Here is a 7,009-nt window from a genome sequence, read left to right as displayed (position 1 = left end):
CTATTTGACCCTGGTTACTGATGAAAACTTTGACAAAGTACAGGCTCAGTGAGCACAGCCTTGCCATTGAGAAGGGTAGACACAGGAAAACCTGGCTCCCTGTAGAGGAAAGGCTGCAGAACCTGAGACGGAGCTGCATTTCCTGACAAAATATAAAACAATTAGAGAGTGTCATTTCCCCAAATTTGAAACCCTTATTAAAGGTTTCAAAGATCTCTCTGGTGAGGATAGTCTACCTGTCCTGTGATAGTCTACCCGTCCTGTGATAGTCTACCCGTCCTGTGATAGTCTACCCGTCCTGTGATAGTCTACCCGTCCTGTGATAGTTTACCCGTCCTGTGATAGTCTACCCGTCCTGTGATAGTCTACCCGTCCTGTGATACTCTACCCGTCCTGTATATAGTTTACCCGTCCTGTGATAGTTTACCCGTCCTGTGATAGGCTACCCGTCCTGTGATAGTGTACCCGTCCTGTGATAGTCTACCCGTCCTGTGATAGTCTACCCGTCCTGTGATAGTCTACCCGTCCTGTGATAGTCTACCCGTCCTGTTGGGGGAGGACGCTGTGAGTTGGCAGCGCACTACATTGCTGCCTGCCATAAGTTGACAATTTTGATTCTTATTATCTTAATATTGTAAATATCCAAAATAACCTTTGGCAATGTGTACATTGTTACATCATGCCAATAAAGCAAATTGAATTGAGAGAGAGAAGGAACATGAGACAGCGAGCAGGGATAGCTATCTAACATCTCAGGACCATGGATAGCTAGCTAACATCTCAGGACCATGGATAGTGCTCTAACATTTCAGGACCATGGACAGCTATCTAACATTTCAGGACCATGGATAGTGCTCTAACCTTTCAGGACCATGGACAGCTATATAACATCTCAGGACCATGGGCAGCTCTCTAACCTTTCAGGACCATGGATAGTGATCTACCCTTTCAGTACCATGGGCAGCTATATAACATCTCAGGACCATGGGCAGCTATCTAGCCTTTCAGGACCATGGACATCAATCTGACCTTTCAGGACCACGGACAGCTATTTAACCTTTCAGGACCACGGACAGCTATTTAACCTTTCAGGACCGTGGACAGCTATCTAGCCTTTCAGGAACATGGACAGCTATCTAGCCTTTCAGGACTGTGGACAGCTATCTAACCTTTCAGGACCATGGACAGCTATCTAACCTTTCAGGACCGTGGACAGCTATCTAACCTTTCAGGACCGTGGACAGCTATCTAACCTTTCAGGACCGTGGACAGCTATCTAGCCTTTCAGGACTGTGGACAGCTATCTAACCTTTCAGTCTAGGTTCCTAACAGTCTAGGTTCCTAACAGTCTAGGTTCCGAACAGTATTGGTTCCTAACAGTATTGTTTCCGAACAGTCTAGGTTCCTAACAGTCTAGGTTCCTAACAGTCTAGGTTCCTAACACGCACAGTGTAAGGAAAGTAAGGTAACACAATCCAACACAAGGAACCAATCAAATACAGGAACTAAGGCTGCTGGCGTGATGCCTCTCGACTTATTGGGTTGCTTTATTTGAATTAGAGAGTCTTCAGAAGAAGCTTTTAATATTAGACATATTAAACTACATTACGAATACTAAATGTCATCCTATCCGTAGTGGACTACTTTGTCATATAATAGGGATCCATTTTGTGATAAATATACAGTGCCTTGCGAAAGTATTCGGCCCCCTTGAACTTTGCGACCTTTTGCCACATTTCAAGCTTCAAACATATAGATATAAAACTGTATTTTTTTGTGAAGAATCAACAACAAGTGGGACACAATCATGAACGACATGTATTGGATATTTCAAACTTTTTTAACAAATAAAAAACTGAAAAATTGGGCGTGCAAAATTATTCAGCCCCTTTACTTTCAGTGCAGCAAACTCTCTCCAGAAGTTCAGTGAGGATCTCTGAGTGATCCAATGTTGACCTAAATGACTAATGATGATAAATACAATCCAACTGTGTGTAATCAAGTCTCCGTATAAATGCACCTGCACTGTGATAGTCTCAGAGGTCCGTTAAAAGCGCAGAGAGCATCATGAAGAACAAGGAACACACCAGGCAGGTCCGAGATACTGTTGTGAAGAAGTTTAAAGCCGGATTTGGATACAAAAAGATTTCTCAAGCTTTAAACATCCCAAGGAGCACTGTGCAAGCGATAATATTGAAATGGAAGGAGTATCAGACCACTGCAAATCTACCAAGACCTGGCCGTCCCTCTAAACGTTCAGCTCATACAAGGAGAAGACTGATCAGAGATGCAGCCAAGAGGCCCATGATCACTCTGGATGAACTGCAGAGATCTACAGCTGAGGTGGGAGACTCTGTCCATAGGACAACAATCAGTCGTATATTGCACAAATCTGGCCTTTATGGAAGAGTGGCAAGAAGAAAGCCATTTCTTAAAGATATCCATAAAAAGTGTTGTTTAAAGTTTGCCACAAGCCACCTGGGAGACACACCAAACATGTGGAAGAAGGTGCTCTGGTCAGATGAAACCAAAATTGAACTTTTTGGCAACAATGCAAAACGTTATGTTTGGCGTAAAAGCAACACAGCTGAACACACCATCCCCACTGTCAAACATGGTGGTGGCAGCATCATGGTTTGTGCCTGCTTTTCTTCAGCAGGGACAGGGAAGATGGTTAAAATTGATGGGAAGATGGATGGAGCCAAATACAGGACCATTCTGGAAGAAAACCTGATGGAGTCTGCAAAAGACCTGAGACTGGGACGGAGATTTGTCTTCCAACAAGACAATGATCCAAAACATAAAGCAAAATCTACAATGGAATGGTTCAAAAATAAACATATCCAGGTGTTAGAATGGCCAAGTCAAAGTCCAGACCTGAATCCAATCGAGAATCTGTGGAAAGAACTGAAAACTGCTGTTCACAAATGCTCTCCATCCAACCTCACTGAGCTCGAGCTGTTTTGCAAGGAGGAATGGGAAAACATTTCAGTCTCTCGATGTGCAAAACTGATAGAGACATACCCCAAGCGACTTACAGCTGTAATCGCAGCAAAAGGTGGCGCTACAAAGTATTAACTTAAGGGGGCTAAATAATTTTGCACGCCCAATTTTTCAGCTTTTGATTTGTTAAAAAAGTTAGAAATATCCAATAAATGTCGTTCCACTTCATGATTGTGTCCCACTCGTTGATTCTTCACAAAAAAATACAGTTTTATATCTTTATGTTTGAAGCCTGAAATGTGGCAAAAGGTCGCAAAGTTCAAGGGGGCCGAATACTTTCGCAAGGCACTGTAGCTGCCATTTATCACTCGTAATGTATATTGTGTGCAGAGACCGCGGCGTCAGGAGAGGTTGTATTATCGTAAACTACGGAGCTAAACACAGTGTCTATGTTTATGCTTTGGCGTCACCTACAACCCTGGGATGAACAGTTATTAATCTCCTTCCAAAACGTTTGTATTAAATTCAAGTATTATTGACTGCAAATCATCCCTAAAACGGTTTCACCCAAATCTGGCAACCCTGTTTATGTTTTGAGATTTGGCTAGTCTAGACAGTAGGCTTGTATTTGAATATTTGGCTAGTCTAGGCAGTAGCCTTGTATTTGAAGATGTGGCTAGTCTAGGCAGTAGGCTTGTATTTGAAGTGATAATCTGTGAGATGCTTTTTGATTTGTCAAAAAAACATCAATGACTTGTCATGTGCTCCGGTCCTTGTAAACACTGTAACAAAGCACATTGAAGTTTTGTAATGTGCCGAAAAGTAGCCAAACTAACTTGATTTTATTTGGTCAATGGGAGAAGGAAGCCCTGTTTGACTTTGATTATTTGCATCTTATAGTGAATGGCATTCTGGGATGAGGGAGTTTTCACTTGTCAAACATAAACAAACATGGCTGACGTCATAAATAATTTAGCTGCTGTTAGCTTAGCTGACACACCCAAAAAAAAAACAACATTACATTTCCAGCTGTTTTTTTGTCAACACAACCTGCTATTTAGACTGGTTGATAGAATGAGTTTGGCTGTGGATGTGTTTCCTGTGATGCTTGGATGATGAAGTTCACATTTACAGTAAAAGGTTTAAATTGAGGAATAAAGATGTGGAGACATTTATTTCCCATCCATTTAGGTGTTCTTTATACATCAATGCTGTTGTTGCATCATACGTTCTGGTGCTCCAAGCACATCTTTGCGTTCGTACACTGCAGGAACCACTCAACAACGATCACACATATGTGGTCAAATGCGTCAAAGGGTTAAGGGTTAAGGTTTGGGCTAAGGGTTAAGGGTTGGGTTAAGGGTTAATGGTTAAGGGTTAAGGGTTAAGGTTTGGGCTAAGGGTTAAGGGTTGGGTTAAGGGTTAAGGGTTAAGGTTTGGGTTAAGGGTTAAGGGTTGGGTTAAGGGTTAAGGTTTGGGTTAAGGGTTAAGGGTTGGGTTAAGGGTTAAGGGTTGGGTTAAGGTTTGGGTTAAGGGTTAAGGGTTGGGTTAAGGGTTAAGGGTTGGGTTAAGGGTTAATGGTTAAGGTTAAGGGTTAAGGTTTGGGCTAAGGGTTAAGTTAAGGGTTAAGGGTTAAGGTTTGGGTTAAGGGTTAAGGGTTGGGTTAAGGGTTAAGGGTTAAGGGTTGGGTTAAGGGTTAAGGGTTGGGTTATGGGTTAAGGGTTAAGGTTTGGGTTAAGGGTTAAGGGTTAAGGGTGGGGTTAAGGGTTAAGGTTAAGGTTTGGGTTAAGGGTTAAGGGTTGGGTTAAGGGTTAATGGCTAAGGGTTAAGGTTTGGGTTAAGGGTTAAGGTTTGGGTTAAGAGTTAAGATTTGGGGTAAGGGTTAAGGGATGAGGTTTGGGTTAAGGGTTAAGGGTTAAGGGTTAAAGGTTAAGGTTTGGGTTAAGGGTTAAGGGTTGGGTTAAGGGTTAATGGCTAAGGGTTAAGGTTTGGGTTAAGGGTTAAGGTTTGGGTTAAGGGTTAAGGTTTGGGTTATGGTTTAAGGGTTAAGGGTTAAAGGTTAAGGTTTGGGTTATGGTTTAAGGGTTAAGGGTTAAGGGTTAAGGTTTGGGCTAAGGGTTAAGGGTTGGGTTAAGGGTTGGGTTAAGGGGTAAGGGTTAAGGTTTGGGTTAAGGGTTAAGGTTTGGGTTATGGTTTAAGGGTTAAGGGTCAAGGTTTGGGCTAAGGGTTGGGTTAAGGGTTAAGGTTTGGGTTAATGGTTAAGGGTTAAAGTTTGGGTTAAGGTTTGGGGTAAGGGTTAAGGGTTGAGGTTTGGGTTAAGGGTTAATGGTTAAGGGTTAAGGTTTGGGTTAAGGGTTAAGGGTTGGGTTAAGGGTTAATGGTTAAGGGTTAAGGTTTGGGTTAAGGGTTAATGGTTAAGGGTTAAGGGTTAAGGGTTAAGGTTTGGGTTATGGTTTAAGGGTTAAGGGTTAAGGGTTAAGGGTTAAAGGTTAAGGTTTGGGTTAAGGGTTAAGGGTTGGGTTAAGGTTTAATGGCTAAGGGTTAAGGTTTGGGTTAAGGGTTAAGGTTTGGGTTAAGAGTTAAGGGTTAAGGTTTGGGTTATGGTTTAAGGGTTAAGGGTTAATGTTTGGGTTATGGTTTAAGGGTTAAGGGTTACGGGTTAAGGTTTGGGCCAAGGGTTAAGTGTTGGGTTAAGGGTTAAGGTTTGGGTTAAGGGTTAAGGGTTGGGTTAAGGGGTAAGGGTTAAGGTTTGGGTTAAGGGTTAAGGGTTAAGGTTTGGGTTATGGTTTAAGGGTTAAGGGTTAAGGTTTGGGCTAAGGGTTAAGGGTTGGGTTAAGGTTTGGGTTAATGGTTAAGGGTTAAAGTTTGGGTTAAGGTTTGGGGTAAGGGTTAGGGGGTTGAGGTTTGGGTTAAGGGTTAAGGGTTAAGGTTTGGGTTAAGGGTTAAGGGTTGGGTTAAGGGTTAATGGTTAAGGGTTAAGGTTTGGGTTAAGGGTTAAGGTTTGGTTAAGGGTTAAGGGTTAAGGCTTAAGGTTTGGGTTATGGTTTTAAGGGTTAAGGGTTAAGGGTTCAGGGTTAAGGTTTGGGTTAAGGGTTAAGGTTTGGGTTAAGGATTAAGGGTTAAGGTTTGGGGTAAGGGTTAAGGTTTGGGCTAAGGGTTAAGGGTTGTGTTAAGGGTTAAGGGTTGGGTTAAGGGTTAATGGTTAAGGGTTAAGGTTTGGGTTAAGGGTTAAGGTTTGGAGCAAGGGTTACGGGTTAAGGTTTGGGTCAAGGGTTAAGGTTTTAGGATTGGGTTAAGGGTTAGGGGTTAAGGATTGGGTTAAGGTTTGGTTTAAGGGTTAAGGTTTGGTTAAGGGTTAAGGTTTGGGTTAAGGGTTAAGGGTTAAGGTTTGGGTTAAGGGTTAAGGGTTAATGTTTGGGTTATGGTTTAAGGGTTAAGGGTTAAGGTTTGGGTTAAGGGTTACGGTTTGGTTTAAGGGTTAAGGTTTGGGTTAAGGGTTAAGGTTTGGGTTAAGGGTGAAGGGTTAAGGTTTGGGTTAAGGGTTAAGTGTTAAGTGTTACGTTTTGGGTTAAGGGTTAAGGTTTGAGGTTAAGTGTTAAGGTTTGGGTTAAGGTTTAAGGGTTAAGGGTTAAGGTTTGGGTTAAGGGTTAAGGGTTGGGTTAAGGGTTAATGGTTAATGGTTAAGGTTTGGGTTAAGGGTTAAGGGTTAAGGTTTGGTTAAGGGTTAAGTTTTGGGTTATGGTTTAAGGGTTAAGGTTTGGGTTATGGTTTAAGGGTTAAGGGTTAAGGGTTAAATTTTGTGTTAAGGGTTAAGGTTTGGGTTAAAGGTTAAGGCTTGGGGTAAGAGTTAAGGTTTGGGCTAAGGGTTAAGGGTTAATGGTTAAGGGTTAAGGTTTGGGTTAAGGGTTAATGGTTAAGGGTTAAGGTTTGGGTTAAGGGTTAAGGTTTGGGGTAAGGGTTAAGGGTTAAGGTTTGGGTTAAGGGTTAAGGGTTAAGGTTTGGGTTAAGGGTTAGGGGTTAAGGTTTGGGTTAACAGTTAAGGGTTGAGGGTTAAGGTTTGGTTAAG

The sequence above is a fragment of the Oncorhynchus mykiss genome, chromosome 10 (assembly GCF_013265735.2).
Source record: "Oncorhynchus mykiss isolate Arlee chromosome 10, USDA_OmykA_1.1, whole genome shotgun sequence".
NCBI classification, from domain to species: Eukaryota; Metazoa; Chordata; class Actinopteri; order Salmoniformes; family Salmonidae; genus Oncorhynchus; species Oncorhynchus mykiss.
The sequence above is the reverse complement of the archived record's forward strand: the minus strand, read 5'-3'. Positions refer to the sequence as shown.